The sequence below is a fragment of the Macrotis lagotis genome, chromosome 7 (genome assembly GCF_037893015.1).
Source record: "Macrotis lagotis isolate mMagLag1 chromosome 7, bilby.v1.9.chrom.fasta, whole genome shotgun sequence".
In the NCBI taxonomy this organism is placed as follows: Eukaryota; Metazoa; Chordata; class Mammalia; order Peramelemorphia; family Peramelidae; genus Macrotis; species Macrotis lagotis.
The window spans coordinates 190,646,045-190,670,606 of NC_133664.1; positions in this window are offsets into that span (position 1 = coordinate 190,646,045).

Below are 24,562 nucleotides of genomic sequence, written 5' to 3' on the forward strand. Positions count from 1 at the left end.
ATAGATAAAAATTGATTGTAATTTTGTTGAAACAGACTTCCACCCATTCCTCATGAAAAGATCAGAAAAATTAGAAAATTTGATTACAAAGGAATTAAGAGCAAGATAAAAGACAAAAATTATCAAGCAATCAAAAGGGACAAGATAAACTTTTTTAAGTTCTTAAGAGATCATACATGTATCCTATTAGAACTATGTTATTATCTGGGATTGGAGAGGCAGTCTGATTGGGAAAGTCTGAACACTTAATAATAATAATGATAGCAAAAAGCAAAAATAATAGTAAAAAGCCTTGGGGGTATTTCTGTTAAGGTTTAAAGATCTTAACAGAAAAAATAGAAAGAGGGAAAGAGTGGTGTAATAATAAGGGAATGAGAGGAAGAAAGAGGAAAGTTATATATAAATGGGATACTCAAGTAATGGACTAGTGTGATACATTTGAACCTCACTCTCATCTAAACTTATTCAAGGAGGGAAGGGTATACATATTCACCATTTTAGGCTAATAAATTAGGTGAACAGAGAGATTTCACAGATTAGAGGAAATAGGAAGGAACAGAATTGAAGGAGAAAATGAGAATTAAAGAAAGATTTTGCTGGTTCTCAGTCATGTCTGGCACTTCATAAATCTATTTGAGATTTTCATGGCAAAGATTCTAGAGTTATTTGTCATATCCCTTTTCAGTTCATTTTACAGATGAGAAAACTGAGGTGAAAAGGATTAAGTGACTTGCCCAGGATCACATAGCTAAGTGTCTGAGCTCAGATTTGAACTCAGGAAGAGTTTATGAATTCAGGTTGAGCAACTCTATATTCTGAGCCATTTAGCAAAACCATCTCTTACAGAGAGAAATAAAAAAAAAGATAAAAGTATAAGAAAATAGACTGAAGGGAAATACACAATTAAAAATCAAACCCAGAATGGATTAGAAACTAGAATCCAATAATATGTTGTTTATAAGAAACATAATAGGTACAAAAAGAAGTTAAATAAATGATCTGAAATAGAATTTATTATGCATTAACTGAAGAAAAAAGTGCAAGGTTAGCACCCATGATCTCAAATAAAGCAGCAATTTAAAAGAGATAAGGAAGGAAATTACATTTTACTGAAAGGCATCACAGACAATGAATAAACAGCAATCTTAAAGATATATGCACTGAATGGCATAGTAGCTAAGTTATTACAAGTCAAATGTCTTACTATTAGAAAGCAAAACTATAATAGTGGGGGACCCCATTGCTCCTCTCAGATATAGATAAATAAATCAAAATAAAAGCAAAAAAACAAAGACCTGGATACTGTAATGAATTAAAATAAAAAAATACTGAACAGAAATAGAAAGGAATATATACATATTTTCCACTGTTCAAGGTGCCTTAAAAAACTGACAATGTATGATGGCTTAACAACCATACAAACCACTATATAATATGTTATTCTGGTCAGCTATTTTTTTGCAGTGGGGCTCCTTGTGCCAATCAGATGACTGTCTATCCTGAATTATCCTCATCCTACCCTTACTTAGCAAATTTGCCAGATCCTGGCAAAGATTTTTCATTGCTCAATAATTTCATCATCATTCTCTACACATGTCATTTTGACATAAAGTCAAGTATCTCACCTTCTAGAAGAAATGCTTATCATGAATCAATTAAATTCTAGGAAGTGGTAAGTCTCTCTGGTTCAGAGGTTTCTCATATTTAGACTCAAAAAATATTTATCTGACAAACCTGCTTTAGCCTAAAAGACTTCATTTGATTTTATTATTCTGTGCCAATTACAGGGTAAGCCAGGCCTGAAAATCTGAATAGGTACTAAAACACACCATGGAAATAATTCACATCCTTGTAAATTGGTAGGTCTCATTTTATTTGATTCAGACAACTCTTTAACAAAAATTATTTGGGTAAATAATTATTTGGGTAAAAAAAGAGCACCTTTTTGTTATTGTTTGTCCTTTGTGCTTAAAAAGTACCAAAATGGCATCACAATACTGGGATCAATGAAAATGTACAGTTGTGAATGCTTATACCAATATGAAGTCAGAAGACTCACAGTTTGGGAATAAATAGTCTATATGAACATTTGTGAGAGAGAGATCTCTTAATTTGTGCATATCATGTTTCTTTTGAGCTACTACAATTCGGCTTTGCTCATATACCACAGCACCTTTCTTGATGCAGGCATGCCATGTTGAACAATATTTTGCCAGTGTCTTCCATGTCTGACAATGGACACTAGAGTTTTTCAGAGAGACCTTGATAGTGCCCTTCTATCACTTTTTGTGACCTCAGAGTGAGTCTTTGCCATGTGTGAGTTCTCAGTAAAAGTCTTTCCTAAAAGTCTTTTAGGAAAATATATATTTGACATTCCATCTATGTGACCAACCCATCAGAGTTGGCTCCGTGTTGTAGAGTTTAAATGTTTATCATTTCAGTTAAAGAAAGGACTTTAGTGCCTAACTTGCCAGATAATCTTCAGAACATTCTTAAGACAATTCAAATGGTAGCAGTTCAATATTCTGGCATGATACTGGTGGACTGTTCAGATTTCAAAGTCATACAATAATGAGGTCAGCACAATAGCTCTATAGACATGGTAGGCAGCCTAGTATCTCTACTCTCCTACATGTTTTTTTGGAACTTCCCAAATAATGAGCTAGCTCTGGCAATGCATTTCAACAGGTCCAAGCAATTCCTTCTCAAAAATTACTTGAGTAAAATAAGTATGCTGTTGGTAGGAGGTATCCTAATTTCATGGCAGAAGTGAAACTATCTCAATAGATCTATGATGAATAAACATATGCATGGAAGGAGACCTCCTGGTTGATTTGGGGGCAAATCTAAGTCCCTGGATGAAGATGACCTGGACCCAAGATGAGAAACACTAACTATTCAAGTCATTATCTTGTGCTTATCACACATCAAGAAACCTACTGTGAACTATGAAGATTTGATATTAATATTTTACCAGAATTTACACCAAATCATTAAAATTCAAATCTTTGTCTTTCTGAATTGAGGAGGCAAAGCCTAGAATTTCTGGTCTTGCTTCAATTTATTTTCTTGTTTATTTTCTTTTCTCTTTGGCATCTTTATCTTTTGATTTTTCTTTTTCTTAAACTAAGCTCTTCATCTGGTATAGCCAAAACCAGATTTTTCACATGGCTGAGATTGCAATTATGGTTGTTTAATAAAAACAACCTTAAAACCATTTGGAAGATAGAAGATCCTCTAAAACTGGGATGTCAAATGAATATAGAAATGATCCTGTGGGCTCTAAATTGACTTAGAAAACCACAAATTAACCTAATGTTATATTGCATTTTTATTTATTTTGTTACTAATTTCACCTTAATCAGGTTTGGGCCCAATCAGGAATCATGGTCCATTGCTAGTTTGACATCTCCAATCTAGAAGACCTTGGGACTTTGCCACCAAAAGATCGCATGCAGTAGCAACAGTATTTACTAGGTTCATCTTCATATTGGCTGGATAATTTTTTTCTTCTCTCTAAAAGTCATGAAAGAACTCTTCTTTTTTAATATTATTTTATTTTATTTTTTCCAATCTCATTTGGTTATTCTTCAACATTCATTTTTTGGTAAACTTTTGAGTTCCACATTTTTTTTCTTCCCTCTCCTCTCCCCATAACAATGAGCAATCTGATATAGGTTGTACTTGTACAATGATGTTTAACATTTTTCTATATTAGTTATTTTGTGAAGGAAGAATCGAAACTAAAGAGAAAAAAACATGAGAAAGAAAGAAAAACATAAAACAAGTTTTAAAAAGTGAAAATAGTATGCTTTGGTCTGCATTTAGGTACCATAGTTTTTTCTCTGGTTGTAGATGATATTTTCTATCACAAGTCTTTATCCCTGATCACTAAACTGCTGAGAGGAACTACGTCCATCATAGCTGATCCGCACATAATGTTGGTGTCAATATGTATAATGTTGGCCTGGTTCTGCATACTTTATTTAGCATCAGTTCATGCTAGTCTTTCCAGGTATTTCAGAAGTTCACTGGTTCATGATTTCTTATAGAACAATAGGACTCAATCATTCATAAACCATAATTTGTTCAAGTCATTCCCCAATTGATGGACATTCAGCAATTTCCAATTTGCCACTACAAAAAAACTGTTATAAATATTTTTGTTCATATAGGTCATTTCCCTTTTATTATGCCCTCTTTGGAATACAGATCTAATGGTGGCATTTCTGGATCAAATAGTCTGCAGTTTTATTGTGCCCTTAGTGCCAAATTGCTCTCCAAAATGGTTGGATCAGTTCACAGCACTCCCAACAGTGCTTTAGTGTCCCAGTTTTCCCACATCCCCTCCAACAGTGGTCATTTTAGACAATCTGATGGGTGCAAGGTGGTACCATATGAGGGTATGGATTGTTGTTGATGTGAGAATATACAAATTAATTAAGGAATTTAAAAAAATGATTGTACTGGGAAAAGAGGGAAGGGGAAGACAGAATAATTCTTCTTACACAGTGAAGGGAAAGGAGGGGTTGAGAATTGCTTAAATCTTATTTTCATTGGATTTGTCTTAAAGTGGGAGTAACATAGACACTCAGGTTTAAAACTTTATCTTATCCTCCAGGGAATTAGAAGGGGAAAGGAGAAAAAGAAAAGTTTAGACTGATAAAAGAAGAAGGAAGGGAAAAGGGAAAGAAAATACAGAGAGGCTGACTGAAGGGAGGTGATGGTCAGAAGAAAAACACTGGTAAGGAGGGATAGGGTTAAAGGAAAGAGAAAAGTGCAAATGTGGAATGGGGGGAAGGAATAGGATGGAAGGTAATGCAGAGTTAGTAATCATAACTGTGAATGTGATTGAAATGAACTTTCCCATAAAACAGATTCAGACAGCAGAGTGGATTAAAAAACAGAATTCTACAATATGTTGTTTACAAAAAAAAACATATTTGAAGCAGAGAGACACACATAGTAAAGGTATAAGTCCAGAGCAGAAAATAGCAAAACGCTTCATTGAAATAAGAAAAGCATGGGTAGCAATCCTGATCTCAAAGTGAAGCAAAATAGATCTAATTAAAAGGAATAAGAAAGAAAACCATGCCTTCCTAAAAGGTACTATAAACAATGAAATAATACCAATACTAAACATATGCGCACCAAGAGATATAGCATCTAAATTCTTAGAGGAGACATAAATGAGTTCTAGGAAAATAGACAACAAATTATATAGTGGGGGACTTCAGCCTCTCTCTCTCTTTAGTACTAGATAAATCTTACCAAAAATAAACAAGAAGGAAGTAAAGGAAGTAAATAGAATTTTAGAAAAGTTGGATATGATAGACCTCTGGAGAAAACTGAATGGAGATAGAAAGAATATACCTCCTTCTCAGCAGTACATGGCACCATATAAAAATTGACCAGATATTAGAGCATAAAAACCTCACAATCAAATGCAGGAAGTCAGAAATAGTAAATGCATCCTTTTCAGATCTTTGATTATGTGTAATTAAGGGCCATGGAAAGATAGACTAAAAATGAATTGGAAACTAGATAATTTAATTATGAAGAAAGATAGAATCAAACAACATAACAATAATTTCATCCATGACAATGACAATAATTATTCAACATATCAAAACTCGTAGGAAACATATAAACTAATCAATAGGAGAACTGCTATATCTCTAAATGCTTGCTTAAAATAGAGAAAGAAGAAATCAATGAGTTGGGCATGTAATTAAAGATTTTGAAAAAAAGAATAAATTAAAAGAAACAAATATAAAATTAAAAATTCTGAAAATCAAAGGTGACATTAATAAAATTGAAAGTAGGAAGACTTGAACTAATAAATAAAACTAAAAACTGGTTTTATGAAAAAATGAAATAGATAAACCTCTGGTTTATTTGATTTAAAAAAAAAAGAAAGCAGAAAATCAAAGTGCCAGTAACCAAAATGAAAAAGGCAAATTCATCACCAATGAGAAGTAAATTAAAGTAATGAATCGTGGTTATTTTTCTCAACTGAATTCAAATAAATCTGACAATCTAAGTGATATGGATGAATATCTACAAAAATATAAATCCCCCAGATTAACAGAAGAGGTAATGAGACACTTCAATAATTCCATTTCACTGAAAGAAATTAAACAAGCCATCAATGGACCTCCTAAGAAAAAGTCATTAGAATTAGATGGATTCCCAAGTGCATCCCACCAAAAAAATGTAAAGAACAATTAATTCTAATCTGAATAAGATATTTGAAAAACAAGCAAAGAAGGAGTTCTACCAAATTTCTTCTGTGACACAAATATGGTGCTTCCTAAATTAGGAAGAGTAAAAATAGACAAAATTATAAATAAATTTCCTTAATGAAAATTGAAGCAAAAGATTTAAATAAATATAAAAAAGAGATTTCAGCAAATTATCACTAGTATAATACACTTCGATCAGGGGAATTTATACCAGGAATATATGCATGGGTCAATATTAGGAAAGCAATCAACATAAATGACCATAGGAATAATAAAACTAACAGAAATAGTATGATTTTCTCAATAGATGCCTAAAATCCTTTTGACCAAATACAAAAATTTTGATCAAATTTTAAGAATAAATAAAGTTATCCTTACAATGAGAAGCAGAATCTATCTAAAACTATCAGCAAACACTATACGGAATGGGGAATATTATATTAGAAATATTGGCTTTAATAATAAGAAAAGAAAAAAGAATTGAAAGAATTACATTAGGAAATGAGGAAACACAAATGTTCACTCTTTGAAAATATACAGATGACATATCTAGAGAGTCCTAGGAAGTCAACTAAAAGACTACTTGAAACAACAACTTTAACAAATTTATAAGACATAAAATAAACTCACATAAATCATAAGCATTTCTATATATTACCAACAATGAATAGCAATAAGGGATAGAAAAAGAAATTCCATTTAAAGTAACTGTAGCCAACATAAATTACTTGGTATTTTACCTGTGAAGGCAAGCCCTAAAACTATATGAACACAATTAAAACACTTCATACAAAGAAAGTCAAATCTATGCAATCAGGAAAATGTCAGTTGCTCATGGGTAGGCCAAATTAATATATTAAAAGTGACAATTCTATTTAAATTAAATTACCAATTCATTGCCATACCAATCAGATTTCTAAAAATTATTTTATAGATCTAGAAAAATAGTAACAATTCATCTGGAGGAACAAAAGATCAAGAATATCAATATCAATAAAAAATGGAAAGGAAGGTGGCCTAGTTATGTTAGATTTAAAAGTATATAATAAAATAGCAGGCATCAATACAGTGCAGTACTGGCTAAAAATAGAGTAGTGGATCAGTGGAAGAGATTTGTTATAAAAGAAATGGTAAATGAGTACATTAATATACTTGTTTGATAAACACAATTTTCTGGAAAAACTGGAAACTAGTATAACAGAAGCTAGGCATAGACAAATATCTCTCACTCTATGCCAAGATAGGGTCGAAATGGAAAGATGATTTAGACCTAAATGGTGATTCCATAAGCCATTTAGGAAAAGAAGTAGTAAGAAAAGATAGAGAACATAATAAAATTCAAAATGGATAATTCTTATTACATTAAATTAAAAAATTACACAAATAAAACTAATGCAACCAAGATAAGAAGGAATGCAGAAATATGGAAAGCAATTAAAAGCTAGTGTTTCTGTTAAAGGACTCATTTCTAAAATATATAGAGAACTGAGTCAAATTTATTAGAATACAGAACATTTCCCACTTGATAAATGGTCAAAGAAAATGAGGAAATACAATGTTCATTCTTTGAAGATGATATGATGGAATATCTAGAGCATCCAAGAAAGTCAAGTAAAAAACTACTTGAAGAAAATATAGCTATCTAAAATTTATATGAAAATGCTCTAAATTATTATTGATTAGAGAAATGGAAATTAAAACAATTCTGAGGTATCACCTCACACCCATCAGATTGGCTAAAATGACAAAAAAGGAAAATGAGCAATGTTGGGGGGAAGTGGGAAAACTAGAACACTAATGCACTATTAGTGGAGTTGTGATTTGATCCAACCATTCTGAAGAGTAATTTAATTCAGTAATATCACTATTAGATCTGTATCTTAAAGAGATCATAAAAGAGGGAAAAGATCCGCAATATTTATAGTTGCTCTTTTTCTAGTAATTAAGAATTGGAAATTGAGGGTATGTCTATCAATTTGGGAATTATTGAACAAATTGTGGTATATGAATTTAATAGAATAATATTGTTTGCAAGAAACTATGAGCAGACTGATTTTATAAAAACCTGTAAATACATATATGAACTGATGCTGAAAAAACTAAGCAGTGTCAGGAGAACATTGTACACATTAACAGCAACATTATGTGATGGTCAACTTTGATGAACTTAGCTTTTCTCGACCGTTCAATGATCAAGGACAATTCTAAAAAAATTCTAAAAAAATGATGAAAAATGCTTTCCACATCCAGATGTGGCTCTGACTCCTTTTCTTTGGCTTTTGTTTTCTCATACTCTCTTCAACAATCTTCTTAATTACCACCTTCTGTCAAAGGTTTTTCTAAGATCTTGGGCTTCTCTAGCATGTTTATACTGAATTACTATCTAACATCAGTTTTCTACCTTGTATTTGTGAAGCTGATATTTTTGAATACAACTACTGGATCTAGAATCATAATGACCTGGATCTGAATATTTCCTCTGATAACTAGTCTTATGAACACTGATGTCATTTTGTTCTGTACCTCAATTTTCTTATCTGCAAAATTGGAATAATTATTATGGTACCAAAAAGTATATATTTTTGAGGTTTGCATGAAGCTAAGATGAAAAAAAGTATATAATTGTATATTTTAAGTAGCTCTGTCACTCATTATTAGTTTTAATATTATTTTTAGATATGATGCAGAAAGTAAACTTTCAGGTTCATTCCCTAACTTTTTTGAGAGAAGGGAGAATCAATCTATTACGTGTCAACTATGACTTATGCACTCTGCTTGATGATTTCATTTGAACAACAAAATAATCCTGTGAGGTGGGCAATGGTGTTATTCCCATGTTACAAGTGAGGAACCTGACAGTTTTAAGTAACTTACCCAGGCTTATACAGCTGTGTTAAGTGCTTTATAAATATCTCATTTGATCCTGACAATAACCTTGTGAAGCAGGTGCCAGTATTATTTCCATTTTAAAGTTGAAGAATCTGAGACAAACAGAGCTTAAGTGACATGCCTTCTGTGGGGGTGGGGTGGGGGAGGGAAGTAAGATTAGGGGGGGGAAATAGTAAAATTCAAAATAAATAAACAAATAAACAAATAAATACATTTTTTTTAAAAGAAAAGAAATAATAAAAAGACATGCCCATGGTTAGGCCGCTAGTAAGTGTCTTAAATCAGGTTTGAGACAAGGTCTTCCTGAGTCCAGGTCCAGAATTCTATCCATTGTACTGTCAATTTACTTCAGATAACAAATTGATTGAGGTAGGATTCATTGACTTGGGTCCCCGATTCTTAGCCCAAAACACAATCCACTATTCACAACTACACAGACACTTCTAAAAATCCACTGCTGTAAAAAAAAAAATTGGTTGAGGGTTTATATATTACTTGTGTTTTTCTCTGTCTGTGTTTCTTTTTCTAGTCTATTGTGCCACCTTGGTTTTCCTCAGATACAAACTACTCTCATGCTTTCCTCTACCTTCTCATCAAAACTTGATTTTAGGAAGTATTAGTAATCAATCAGAAAGCTTATATTAATGCCTATGATATTCCAGGCACAGCCCTTGGTGCTGCACTTTCAGACAAACATGAAGCAGCCCTTACCCTCATGAAGCTCATATTCTATCAATAGCTCATTCAGCCTTATGTGTAAATGATTGATGAGGTACCATATTTTCTAATTGTGGAATTTCAGGAATTTATGTGCCCAGTATGGGACTTGCTAATGCATGATGTAGAATGGGGCAAGTAAACCTTATTGATGTTCTAGCCATGATTACTGGCTTTCTAATCTGACTTTACAATTTCAGATAATTTGAAGAAAATCCAAAAGGTCTAAAAACATGTCATCCCTGGTTTCTACCTTAGAGGTAAACACACACACACAGACACATATACATATATAATATGTGTATATACATAAAAACATGCACAGATATAAAATGCACGTATGTATTTAGTCCTATACTTAAATTTCTTCCAATGATCACATTCACCTATCTTTGCAAAGTTTTAGCTCAATATAAAGAAATGAAAGATAGTCCCATTTCAGGTACCAGATTCCGCATATTGCCAGATGTGTTATCTTTGTGAAACAAGAGGATAGCAATATCTTCTTGTTTAGATGAAATCAAATGCTTCTTTCCTTTGATTTGTGCTCAGAATTTCTATTTACTTAACTAATTCATAAAAGTAATGACTGAATAAATCCCTTTTCTCCAATTATTTATTTTATAATTATTTATTTAAAAATAGTTGTAAAGATATTTCTTGGAAAAATGTTCCAAAATGCTATATGACATAGTTAAACAATATTTACTAATTGATTTCTTAATAGATAGCCATCCCAAAGACATATTATAATCTATTAGGGTGAAAGCATTTTTAAAATATCACTTATATAAAAATATTTGAATTGAAATTAGTAGAAAGTGCTGGTCCAAATACACTTCCTACTCTCTTTTTGAATAATCTTTGAAAGAACTCTATTGTAATTCCAAGCTTTGGTCATGGAAATGTGATCTGATACAACCTGGAAAAAATGATAAGAGAAAGATCAAAGGTTTACCATGGAATTTCACCCCCATTCATCAACCAAAATAGTACATATTGTTTGTTTGGTTAAACTCAAATCATCCCCAAGAACTAACTGTGTTGTAAATTCAGTCAATGTTTAGTAATTGTTGTGGAGTTGAAACTGCAACTTGATTTGTGAGTTTCTGATTGGGCTGAACTATAGCCAAAATAACAATTATTATTTTAAAACACTTGCCCCTCATTGAGAGGAACTAAATTACATTTTGATTTTGTTGCTGTCAAATTTTTTACTTTCTGACTTACTGTCATAATGACTTTTGTGGAATCTTGCTTGGTTGAAATTGAGTACAAAGGAATTTTTTTCCCTCTATGAGTGCTTGTGAAAGACGTGAATTTGTGCTCAAAGATGTTTCTACATACTTTTTTGTAAAGGCAATGGGGTTAAGTGACTTTCCCAAGGTCACACAGATAGGAAATTATTAAGTGTCTGAGGCTGGATTTGAACTCAGGTTCTTCTGACTCCAGGGCTGGTGCTCTATCTACTGTGCCACTTAACTGCCCCTGCTACATTCTTTACATCTAGAGGGAATAAACATTTCCTTTGTTCAAGGGAAGACTAACTTTCATTTTCCTATCTCCAAAGTCTTTGAAATCTTTTAGGAGGTTCACTTTTTCTGGAACAAACCCCAGATGGTCCAAGGTCACATGATTACTCCTTTCTAAAACTCATATGTGATCCCACTTTATCTTCAAATTTTACTTTATTTTCATTTATTAAAGGAGACTGAATCTCATCTTTCCAAGTTGAATGTTTTAACAGTAGCTTCAGCTATAGTTATTCCACTTCTTCATCTTTTTTTCTGATTCTTTCCAGAAGATCTTTATTTTCTTGATAATTCTAGTTATTTATTAATCTCAAAAATTTGTTCTTTATAATTATGTAATTATACCATAAAGAAGATATGTCATACAATCTCTTCCATTATTTTTACATTTTTTAGTTTCATATCCTTAACTATTGCTTTGTAAGAAAACAAAGTATAGGATCTTTTAGAGAAAAGAAACAGATAACACCTCTAATTATTTTTGTTTTTTTTAGGTTTTTGCAAGGCAAGCAGGGTTAAGTGGCTTGCCCAAGGCCACACAGCTAGGTAATTACTAAGTGTCTGAGACAGGATTTGAACCCAGGTACTCCTGACTCCAGGGCCGGTGCTTTATCCACTATGCCACCTAGCCACCCCACTCCCCTAATTATTTACTTAGAAAGAGCATGGTAACTGAATCAGTGCTTTGCTCACATTTTTCGTTTTTGATGATTCTCTGTCTCATTAAAAGAAGAGTCAAAGGAGTCTCAAAAGTGAAGAAGCAATGGTGCAATTTTCCTAAATTTATGCTTCATGCCCTCATGAACAGAAGGTACTAACCATTCATTTAAGCATTAAGGATTAATTCATTCATATCGGGGTGGAGCCAAGATGGCAACAATAGCGGATCCTGTCTTAGGCACTCTCTCACAAATCTTTGAAACTAAGGACTTTAACTAAATTTTCAAGAGACAGAAGCCACAGAGGGAACCAGTGAGTCAGTTCTCCTACTCAAGGTAACCTGGAAAAGAGCAGAAAGGCTCTGCTCCCCGGGGTTGGAGGGGTGGCCCGCAAGAGTGAAAGAACTTCAGCCTCCCAGAGGAAGCCCCAGGCGCTGGGACCCAAGGCTCACAGCAGCTGGGGAGTTTCCTGAGCTATGCCTTGGGGAACACTGGGCACAAATTGGGGGAATGGGGGGGGGACCTCTGCCAGAGGGAGCACATGAAGCCCAGCCATCAGGGCACACAGCAAGCAGCATGGCCACTGCATTCCAGATCTGGGAAACATAAACAGGTACCCCCAGGGCATGAGCCAATTGAGCTGAGGGAGGGGAGTGAAGAGAGAGAGAGAGACTGCAGAGCTCTTTCCTCTGCCCCTGGAACAGGACTCTGGGGCTCTGAACACATTCAGATCCTGATCTCAGTCTAGGGCCCCCCCATAGAACAGCAGGGCCTCCCTCCCCCACCTCAGCCCTGTGGCAGAGTGGGGTGCTTATGGTCATTCACAGACTAGGAGGGAGGACAGAGCCTCACACACTGAGACCCTTGTGGGAATGTCCCAAAAGCTCAGGAAGCACCCCCAAAACAGGCTTAGGCTGGGAAAATGAGCAAGCAGAGAAAAAAGAGTAACATCATTGAGAAATACGTTATCTATGATCCGAAGAAGGATCAATATACTCAGTCTGAAGATGAGGAAACACAAGCTCCTACATGTAAAAACTCCAAGAAAAACCGAAACTGGGATCAGGTTATGATAGACTTTGAAAACCAAATGAGGGAGTTAGAAGAAAAACTAGGAAAAGAAGTGAGAGAGATGCAGGAAAAACATGAAAATGAAGTCAGCAACCTAGTCCAGGAAATCCAAAAAAATGCTGAAGAAAATAGCATGCTGAAAACCAGCTTAGGTCAAGTGGGTAAAACAGTTCAAAAAGTTATTGAGGAGAAGAATGTTTTAAAAAGCAAAATTGGCCAGATGGAAAAAGAGATAAGAAAACTCTCTGAGGAAAACAAATCCTTCAGACAAAGAATAGAATTCAGGGAGACTGATGAATTTACGAGAAATCAGGACTTATTACTTCAAAACCAAAAAAATGAAAAATTAGAAGAAAATGTGAAACATCTCATTGAAAAAAACAACTGATATGGTAAACAGATTTAGGAAAGATAATTTAAAAATTATTGGAATAGCTGAAAGTCATGATCAGGAAAAGAACCTTTATATCATTTCCAAGATTTACTACAGGAAAATTGCCCTGATATCCTAGAAGCAGAGGGCAAAATAGAAATGGAGAGAATCCACCAATCCACTTGAGAAAGAGAACCCAAAAATATAACCCCCCAGGAATATTATAGCCAAGTTCCAGAACTCCCAAGTCAAAGAGAAAATATTACAAGCAGCCATAAGGACACAATTCAAATATTGTGGCGCTGCAGTCAGGATCACACAGGACTTAGCAGCATCTACTTTAAAAGCCCGTAGGGCTTGGAATATAATATACTGGAAGGCAAAAGAGCTTGGAATGCAACTGAGAATCAACTACCCAGCAAAAGTGAATGTCCTTTTCCAGGGAAAAAAGATGGACTTTCAATGAACCAGGGGAATTTCAAATGTTCCTGTTGGAATGGCCAGAGCTGAAGAGAAGGTTTGATCTTCAAATACAGGACTGAGGTGGAGCACAGAAACTGGAGGAGAAGGAGAAAATATGAGGGACTTAATGATGATTAACTGCATGTATTCCTGCATAGAAAAATGACACTGATAATACTCATATGAACCTTCTCAGTTAATAGAGCAGGTAGAAGGAACTTTTATAGTTGAAGTATAGGAGAAAGCTGAATTTGAAGATAAAATATGGTGTAAAAAATGGAGTCAATAGAAAAAGGGAAATGTAATGGGAGAAAGAAAAAGGAGAGAGGGAATAGGCCAAGATATTTCATATAATAAGATTTTTCTTTATTACAATGAGCTATTGCAATGATGTGGAGTATAGGCATCTGGAGTAAGAAGGAGAGGGGGGGACAGGGGGAAGGGGGGGATGTGAGTGATGGAGGAGAGGATGGACCATGCAGGGAGAGTGGTCAGATATAACACATTTTCTTTTTTACTTCTTGCCAGGGGCTAGGATTGTATGGCTTGTCTGGGACCATAGGGCCAGGTGGGTGCTGGGCCTAAGGGGTGGTAGGGGGCTCAGGGCCTCTTGGCCCCAGGACCAGGGATCTGTCTGCTGTGCCACTCAATTACCCTACAGCAGAGTCAGAGTGAAAGGAGAAAATATAGTACATGGTAGTGGAGAAATATGAAAGGAGGGAGTTGTGATCAGCAATGTCAAAAGTAGAAAAATATGGAAGTAACTTTTGCGATGGACTTACCATAAAGAATGTGATCCACCTGTGACAGAGTTGTTGGTGTTGGAACACAGACTGAAGCACATTTTTTATTATTACTATTTGGGGTGGTGGTGCAGGGCAAATGGGTCTGGGTGGCCTGCCTGGGGCCGCACAGCAGGGTGATCATTGGGTGTCTGAGGCCAGATTTGGACCCAGGTGCTTCTGGCTCAAGGGGCAATGCTCTGTCAGCCACCCAGCCACCCCTACTACTATTATTACTATTTTATTTTATTCTGTGTCTTTTTTTTTCTTTTTTTTTGGTTTTTGCAGGGCAGTGGGGTTGGGGTGGCTTGCATGTCACATGGCTGGGTGATTGTTGGGTGTATGGGGCCAGATAAAGGCTCAGGTGCTCCTGGCTCCAGGGCTGGTGCTCTGTCCATTGCACCACCTGGCCAAACCTACAATTATTACTATTATATTTTTTAATTTTAATTTTTTTCTCTCCCCTTTACTTTATCACTCAAGCAATTCTATATTTTTGGGGGGAAGGGGGGTTATTTTGTTTACTCTGAAACAAGAATATTTTATTAATGTATAAAAACATTATTTGTAAAAAAATGTGCATACCGTTTGATCCAGCATACTACTCCTTGGTCTATAACCTGAAGAGATGATGAAAAAGGGGTAAAAACATCACTTGTACAAAAATATTCATAGCAGCCCTGTTTGTGGTGGCACACAATTGGAAATCAAGTAAATAACCTTCAATTGGGGAATGGCTTAGCAAACTGTGGTATATGTATGGAATGCTATTGTTCTATTAGAAACCAGGAAGGATGGGAATTCAGAGAAGCCTGGAGGGATTTCCATGAACTGATGCTGAGTGAGATGAGCACTACCAGAGAAACACTATACACTCAAAAAGCAACGTTGGGGCAGTGATCAACCTTGATGGACTCGCTCATTCCATCAGTGCAACAATCAGGGACAATTTGGGGCTGTCTGCAATGGAGAATACCATCTGTAACCAGAGAAAGAACTGAAAAGTTTGAACAAAGACCAAGGTCTATTACCTTAAATTTAGGGAAAAAACCCTGATATCTTATTGTCTGATCTTGCCATCTCTTATACTTGATGTTTCTTCCTTAAGGATATCATTTCTCTCCCATCACACTCAATTTGGATCAATGTCTAACAGAAACAATTTAAAGACTGACAAACTGACTCTGTGGAGATGGGGGGTGGGGGGAGGGAAGTAAGATTAGGGGAAAAATTGGAAAACTCAAAATAAATAAAATCTTTAATAAAAAAATAATAAACATCAAAAAAATTCATTCATTCTGTTTCTCCTTTCATAGGCGATTCAATGCTACTTTCCTGATATTTTTTCTTCAGACCAATGCATAAAATACTAAAAAAAGATGAAGATCAGATCTTTGTTGCTAAATACAAATCCAAGTAGATGTTTCTATAAAATAATTTATATTCATAATGCTAAGGAACAATTTATGTAATATCTAGAAACATCAAGAAGATTTACAATAAATTTCTAATTATAAAAATAAGCATATAATAAAATGGAATTAGATCATATTTTATTCTTTTGAATATAAATCTGATACATTTAAAAATAATTTATGGATTTCTATCTTATAAACTATATATAAATATATATGTATATGTACATAATACCCCAACCCCAAACTGATATACTATCATTAGAAGTAGCTCTGAGATGAAATTAGGTCATTTACATCTGAGACAAATTTTAAAGGAGTGGAAATAAATATGGGGAATTAGAGCTTTAATCAAAGAGATATTTTTTGGTGATGGGGACTTTTCTTCTTTCTCCTCTTTTTCCCATATGAGAGACTGAGGAGAATAAATGTGAATTCATTAGATGTCATACATAGTGGAGGATGGGGCTGAACTGAAGACTGGAGGGAAAACAAAAGAGAGGAAGAGGGATAGAGGAAGAGAGTGGGGTAGAGAAAAAGACAGAGACAGACAGACAAAGACAGTGACAGATATTTTTTAAAAAGTGAATATGGTGTTGTTCATCAGATTCTGAAGGATTTTTTTTGGTTTTGTTTTTTTTTGTTTTTTGTCCTCTAGTCAAATAGGGTTGTCCTAGGTCTCTTCATTCACAGCATCATATTCTGTAAATCATTCTATGCTTCTGTAGAGTATATTTATGGTTTCTTATAGAATAATACTATTCCATAATATTCATATACAGAAACTTGTTTAACATTCCCCAATTGATAGGCATCCCCTAAATTTCCAATTCTTTGCCACTACATAAAGAGCTACCATGCATATTTTGGAAGATGTGGAACTTTCCCCATTTTTTTATGATTTCTTCTGGCTATAGGCCTAGAATTGGAATTGCTGGTACAAAGGGTATGAACAGTTTTCTTGCTCTTTGGACATAATTCCATATTGCTCTCCAGAATGGTTTTTATCAGTTCACAACCCCACCAGGAAGGTATTAATGTCCCAATCATTTCCAACTGTAATCATTTTCCCTTTTTGTCATCTTAGTCAATCTCATAGTTGTTTTAATTTGCATTTCTCTAATCAATAATGATGTGGAGAATATTTTCATATGACTATATATATAGCTTTAATTTCTTCATCTGACCATTGTCTATTCATATCCTTTGATCGCTTATCAGTTAGGGAATGAATTGTAACCTTATAACTTTGACACAGTTTTTTATATTTTAGTGATGAGACTTTTATCAGAACTCCTAGTTGGGAAGACTGTTTTCCAGATTTCTGCTTTTCTTCTAATTTTGAAAGCATTGATTTTATTTGTGCAAACACTTTTTAAATTTATTATAGTCAAAATCATTCATTTTATAGTTTATAATGTGCTCTAATGCTTGTTTGGTCAAAAATTTATCCCCTTCCTGTAGATCTGATAGAGTATTCCTTTGTCTATGAATTTATCTATGGTGTCCCATTTTATGTATAAATCCTATACCCATTTTGACCTTATTTTGGTATAGGGTGTGAGATGTGGGTCTATGCCTAGTTTTTGACATATTATTTTTCGTTTTCCTAACAATTTTTGTTAAATAGTGAGTCATTAGCCCAGAAGCTAATGTCTTTGGATTTGTCAAACAGTAGATTGCTGTAGTCATAAACTACTGCTTCTTTTGAACCTATCATAATCCACTGATCCATTACCCTATATCTTAACTAGTACCAGGAATTTTTGGTGACTACTGCTTTACAATATAGTTTTAGATTTGGTAGAGCTAGGCCACTTTCCTTTACTTTTTTTTCATGAGTTCCCTTAATATTCTTGACCTTTTGTGGCTCCAGATGAATTTTGTTACTAGTTTTTCTAGCTTGGTAAAATAATTATTCAGTAGGTATGTCATTCAATAAGTAATTTAATTTGGGTAGAATTGTCATTTTTACTATATTAGCTTGACCTAATCATGAGTAATTGACATTTTTCTGATTATTTAGATTTAATTTTGCTCTCATCTTTGAAAGAAAACCTGGGACTAGAAACTGGACAAGCTTGACAACATATCCTCAACATTTGCGAGGGTCCCTTATTGTCTATAGGTAGGATAAATTTGAAGAATGGCTACAAATGACTACAAATATATTTAAAATATCACTTCTTGGGGGGCAGAGCCAAGATGGCAACATGAAGGGATCCAGTCTTAGGAGCTCTCTGATAAAAACTCATAAACTAAGAACTCTAACCAAAGAGAGACAGAACCCACAAAGGGACCCAGTGAAGCAGTTCTCCTATTCAAGGTAACCTGGAAAAGAGCAGAAAGACTCTGTTCCCCAGGGTCGGAGGGGCGGCAAGCCGGAGGGGTGGCCCACCAGAGCCAAAGAACTTCAGCCTCCCGGAGGCAGCCCCAGGGCACTGGGAGCCATGGCTCACAGCAGCAGGGAAGTCTCCTGAGCTGCACCCCGGGGAGCACCGGCACAAAGTGGGGCAACAGCGGGGGACCTCTGCCAGAGCGAGCACATGGAGCCCAGCCCTCAGGGCACACAGCAAGCAGCTTGGTCTGCAGCCTAGACCCTGAAACAGAAGCAGGCGTAGCAGGTAAGCAGGAGCCCCCAGGGCATGAGCCCATTGAGCTGAGGGAGGGGAGTGAAGAGAGAGAGACTGCCAAGCTCTGTCCTCTGCCCCTGGAACAGGACTCTGGGGCTCTGACCACATTAGGATCCTGATCCCAGTCTAGGGCGCCCCATAGAATAACAGGGCCCTGCCACCTCGGCCCTGTGGCAGAGGGGGGCACTTATGTTCATTCACAGGTCAGGAGGGAGGACAGAACCTCACACACTGAGACCCTTGTGGGAGTGTCCCAAAAGCTCAGGAAGCACCCCAAGAAACAGGCTTAGGCTGGGAAAATGAACAAACAAACAAGAGGAAGACCATTGAGAAATATTTTGCAAATGAGCCCAAGAAGGATCAAAATACTCAGTCTGAAGATGAGGAAGCACAAGCTCCTGCATCTAAAGACTCCAAGAAAAACAGAAATTGGGCTCAGGCTATGATAGAGCTCAAAAAAGACTTTAAAATCAAATTAGGGAGTTGGAAAAAAAACTGGGAAAAGAAAGGAGAGAGATGCAGGAAAAACATGAAAATGAAGTCAGCAGCTTACTCAAGGAAATCCAAAAAAATGCTGAAGAAAAATAGCATGCTAAAAAACAGCTTAGGTCAAATGGATAAAACAGTTCAAAAAGTTATTGAGGAGAAGAATGCTTTAAAAAGCAAAATTGGCCAGATGGAAAAAGAGATAAGGAAACTCTCTGAGGAGAACAAATCCTTCAGACAAAGAATAGAATTCAGGGAGATTGATGAATTTACCAGAAATCAGGAATCAATACTTCAAAACCAAAAAAAATGAAAAATTAGAAAATGTGAAATATCTCATTGAAAAAACAACTGATATGGAAAACAGACTTAGGAAAGATAATTTGAAAATTATTGGAAGACCTGAAATTCATGATCAGGAAAAGAGCCTTGACATCATTTTCAAAGAATTACTACAGGAAAATTGCCCAGATATTCTAGAAGTAGAGGGCAAAATAGAAATGGAGAGAATCCACTGATCCCCCCAAGAAAGAGATCCCAAAAAACCAACCCCTAGGAATATTATAGCCAAGTTCCAGAACTCCCAAGTCAAAGAGAAAATATGACAAGCAGCCAGAAGGACACAGTTCAAATATCATGGAGCTGCAGTCAGGATCACACAGGACTTAGCAGCAACTACATTGGAAGCTCGTAGGGCTTGGAATACAATATACCGGAAGGCAAAAGAGCTTAGAATGCAGCCAAGAATCAACTACCCAGCAAGGCTGAATGTCCTCTTCCAGGGACAAAGATGGACTTTTATTGAACCAGGGGAATTTCAAAGCTTCCTTTTGGAATGGCCAGAGCTGCACAGAAGGTTTGATCTTCAGATACAGGACTCAGGTGAAGCATGGAGATTGGAGGAGAGGGGGGAAATATGAGGGACTTAATGAGGATGAACTGCATGTATAGAAAAGTGATACTGATAATATTCATATGAATCATCTCAGTTAATAGAGCAGGTAGAGGGAGCTTTTATTGTTGAAGCACAGGAGAAAGCTGAATTCGAAGATAAAATATGGTGTAAAAATGGAGTCAATAGGAAAAAAAGGAAAATGGAAAGGGAGAAAGAAAAAGGAAAGGGGGAATAGTCCAAGATATTTCACATAATAAGATTTTTTTTTTATTACAATGAGCTATTGCAATGATATGGAAGGGGGGAGGCAAGGGTGAATGAGGGAACCTTGGCTCTCATCAGAGAAGGCTAGGAGAGGAAGCAGCAAATATACTCAATGGGGTATATACAACTGGATTAAGAAGGAGGGGGGAGCGGGGGGAAGGGGTGGGGATGTGAATAAAGGAGGAGAGGATGGATCATAGGGGGACAGTGGTCAGATATAACACATTTTCTTTTTTACTTCTTGCAAGGGGCTGGGATTGGATGGCCTGCCCAGGACCATAGGGCCAGGTGGATTCTGTCCCTAAGGGGTGGTATGGGGGCTCAGGGCTTCTTGGCCCCAGGACCCGGGATCTGTCTGCTGTGCCACTCAGCAACTCCACAGCAGAGTCAGAGTTAAAGGAGAGAGAAAATATAGTACATGGTAGTGGAAAAATAAGAAAGGAGGGAGTTGTGATCAGCAATGGCAACATTGGGAAAAATATGAAGTAACTTTTGTGATGGGCTTATCATAAAGAATGTGATCCACTCACGACAGAGTTGATAGTGTTGGAACAAAGACTGAAGCACATTTATTGTTATTATTATTTGGGGGAAGGCCCAGGGAAAGTGGGGCTGGGTGGCCTGCTTGGGGCCACATAGCAGGGTGATCTTTGGGCGTCTGGGGCTGGATTCGGAACCAGGTGCTCCTGGCTCAAGGGCCAATGCTCTGTCTGCCACCCAGCCACCCCTACTATTATTACTATTTTATTTTATTTTGGGTCTTTTTTTTCTATTTCTTCTTTTTGGTTTTTGCAGGGCAGTGGGGATCGGGTGGCTTGCATGTCACATGGCTGGGTGATTATTGGGTTTACGAAGCTGGATATGGACTCGGGTGCTCGTGGCTCCAGGGCTGGTGCTTCGTCCAATGCGCCACCTGGCCATACCTACAATTATTGCTATTATTTTTTTTAATTTTATTTTTTTCTCTCCCCTTTACTTTTTCGCCCAAGCAAGTCTATCTATATTCAAAGGGGGTTATTTTGTTTACTTGCAAACAAGTATATTTGATTAATGTAAAAATAAATTTGTACAAAATGAGAATAAAAAATAAATTTAAAAAAATCACAATATTCCTTTTTCTTTTTCCAGGTAGTAAAAAGATTTAGAGGGAAATTTCTGAATGGAAAAGCCACATACTGAAGATTCTGACTCTGGACATACATGTGATGACCATAGTTAAATTTTAAATGGGAGCATATAACCTATGGAAGAAGTCATTGTCCCTTTCCCTAACTGTAGTGTGAGAATTCCTAATTACCAAGAGCTCTACCAGGCTTTCTCAATGAAATGTTTTTGTTTTCTAGATTCCACCATTTACTATAAACTCATGTCAATGAAATAGTCATATGAATATTTTTTAAAATTATTAAAATATCTTCAAATTCATCACCTAAGCTTAGCAATGGTGCATGGAACATAACACAAATTAAAGCAATGCATTTTAACTTGACTATAGCTCTGAGCATTATTTGTAGGGGACCATTGGTCAATAATAGTAGTTTTGAGTCACCTTTAATTTATACTTCAAAAGAATAACTCACACAAATTGTCCCAATTATTTTGAGTCATTAAATATAGAAAATAATTCAATTTAAAAAAACAATGATGGCTTCTAAATCTTGTTTCTAAATTGCACTTCAGACTTAGGAACTCTTAATTATTTTTAATGCAGATACTTTGAAGTTTTTATGTCATAGATGACTTTGGAAGTTTTGTGAAATACTATGGGCCACTTCTCAGAAAAATGTTTTAAATACATAAAACAAAATACAGGAAACGATAAAGGAAATGAAAAAGGAAATTAAAAATATTGAAATACTTATGAAAAATACTTTTTAAAAAATAAATTCAAGTTAAAAATTCCTGTTTAATCTTCTGCAATTCCATATGACAAAAGGATAATGACAAAGAGGCAGATTCCTACTGCAAACATAAGATTTCCAAATTATCATATTAAAATCTTGGCGAAAGTAGAATGCTGCATCATGAACTCACCATGCTATTAAAAGAAAATAAGGGGAAAACTAGAAATTTTGCAATCAGCATTATAGATTGTCAAATATTTTAATTTCAAGTGAAGGTATTGATTTTTTTCTCATTTTAAGAGTTTTTATAAAAAGTTGTTTGTTTTTTATGATCATAATTTACCTCAGCCCCACTGCTATTGGTGCTGTCCCTCTGGAGCTTGCCTACAGGGCTGTGGGGAGAGTTCCAGTGCAGGAGAGCTGTGGACACCATCCCTGGGCTCCTCTGGCCTGAAGAACTCTGAGTCCCCACCTCTATTACAGCTGAGGCCTCTTTCTGGAACAAACAATTGAAGACTACTTCTGCCTCAGGCACAGGTGTGTGAGCAGAAGAACCAGCCAAGCTGGAATGACCTCAGGCCTGGGTAAAGAACACCACTGATTGAAGGCAAAAGAATTCAATAGCTCCAAGTCCTCCCTTTAAGCAAAGGGAGAAGGCCTCAATCAAGGTCACAGACACTCCAGAGAAAGTGACCAGCACGTCCTACTGGCCTGTCAGAGAATTGCTTTCAGTGAGTAAAGCCTTTAGAGATCCCAAGCCGCTGTGAACCAGCCCCTCTCCAACTCAAGGTGTTAGCAAAATGAAGAAGGGTCAGCTGAAATGTGGATCAATAGAAAAATTCTTGGAAGGGAAAGACCCTAACTCCGAAAGACCTAGAACCTCTGAGGAGAATACAATCTGGTCACCAGCACAGAAAGACTTCCTTGTAGAAATAAGGAAGGAGTTTAAAAATCTACTGGAAAATTTGGGAAAGACAATTAATACCTTGCAACAAGAAAACATATGCGTAGAAAAGACAACTGGACAATACAAAAGGAGAATAACTCTCTGAGGTCCTCAATCAGACAAATTCAAAATGAGAATAAATATCTCATATCATTTATTGAATATTTACAAATGAAAATAAATCTCTCAGATCCTCAATTGGGCAAATGCAAAAAGAAAACAATTCTCTCCAAACCTCAATTGGTCAAATAGAAAGCTCTTTCAAAAGTAGAATTGACCAAATGGAAAATAGTTGCAAAAGGTTAATGAAGAAAACCCCTCCTTAATAAAAAGAATGGAGCCTGCAGAAACCAATGACTCCATGAGACAGCAAGAGCCAGTTAAACAAAATCAAAAATTAGAAGAAAATGTAAAATACCTCATCAACAATCCCACTGACTTTAAGAATAGATTGAGGAGGGGCAACCTGAGAATTATTGAACTTCCTGAAAACAATGAAGAGAAAAAAACCCTGGAATTAATATTACAGGATCTAGTGATGGAAAAACTGCCCTGATATCATGGATCCAGAGGGCAAAGTAGTTATTGAAAGAATACATTGATAGCCTCCAGAAAAATACTGAAATGAAAACACCAAGGAATGTTGTGGCCAAATTGCAGAACTACCAGATAAAATAGAAAATCCTGCAAGCAGCAAGAAAGAAACAATTTAAATATCAAGGAGCCACAGTAAGGATCACACAGGTCCTGGCTGCATCAACATTAAGAGATCGAAGGGCCTGAAATGAGATATTTTGAAGAGCAAGTGAGCTTGGAATGCATCCATGAATCCACTATCCCCCCAAGCTGAGCCTTCTCTTCCAGGAGAAAAAGATGGGCATTTAAGGAAATGGAAGAATTCCAAAAATTCCTGATGAAAAGACCAGAGCAAAATAGAAAATTTGGACATGAAACAGGATGTTCAAGAGACTCATGAAAAGGTAAAAAAAGGGGGGGGATGGTAAGAGAAAAAAAACTGCTATCCAATCAGTTGAAACTGGTTATATCCCTGCCTGGGGAAAAATGTTCTCATAAATCTTGAGAATTGTAACTCTAACAGAGAGAATATCCCTAGCCAGAAATGATGGACATTCATTAGATATTCACGAGACTGCTGTCTAAATGGGATGTAACTGGCTTTAACCCTTCTTGGGAGACAGACTCCAATAATGCTCAAGAATTTTAACTCTCTTATACAGAATATACTTAACTAGAAGTCACAGATACTCAGATAGAATGAAGTAAAAAACAACACTACCCCCTTTAAAATCGGGATAGGAAAGAGACAAGAGGAGGGAAGGGATTGAATG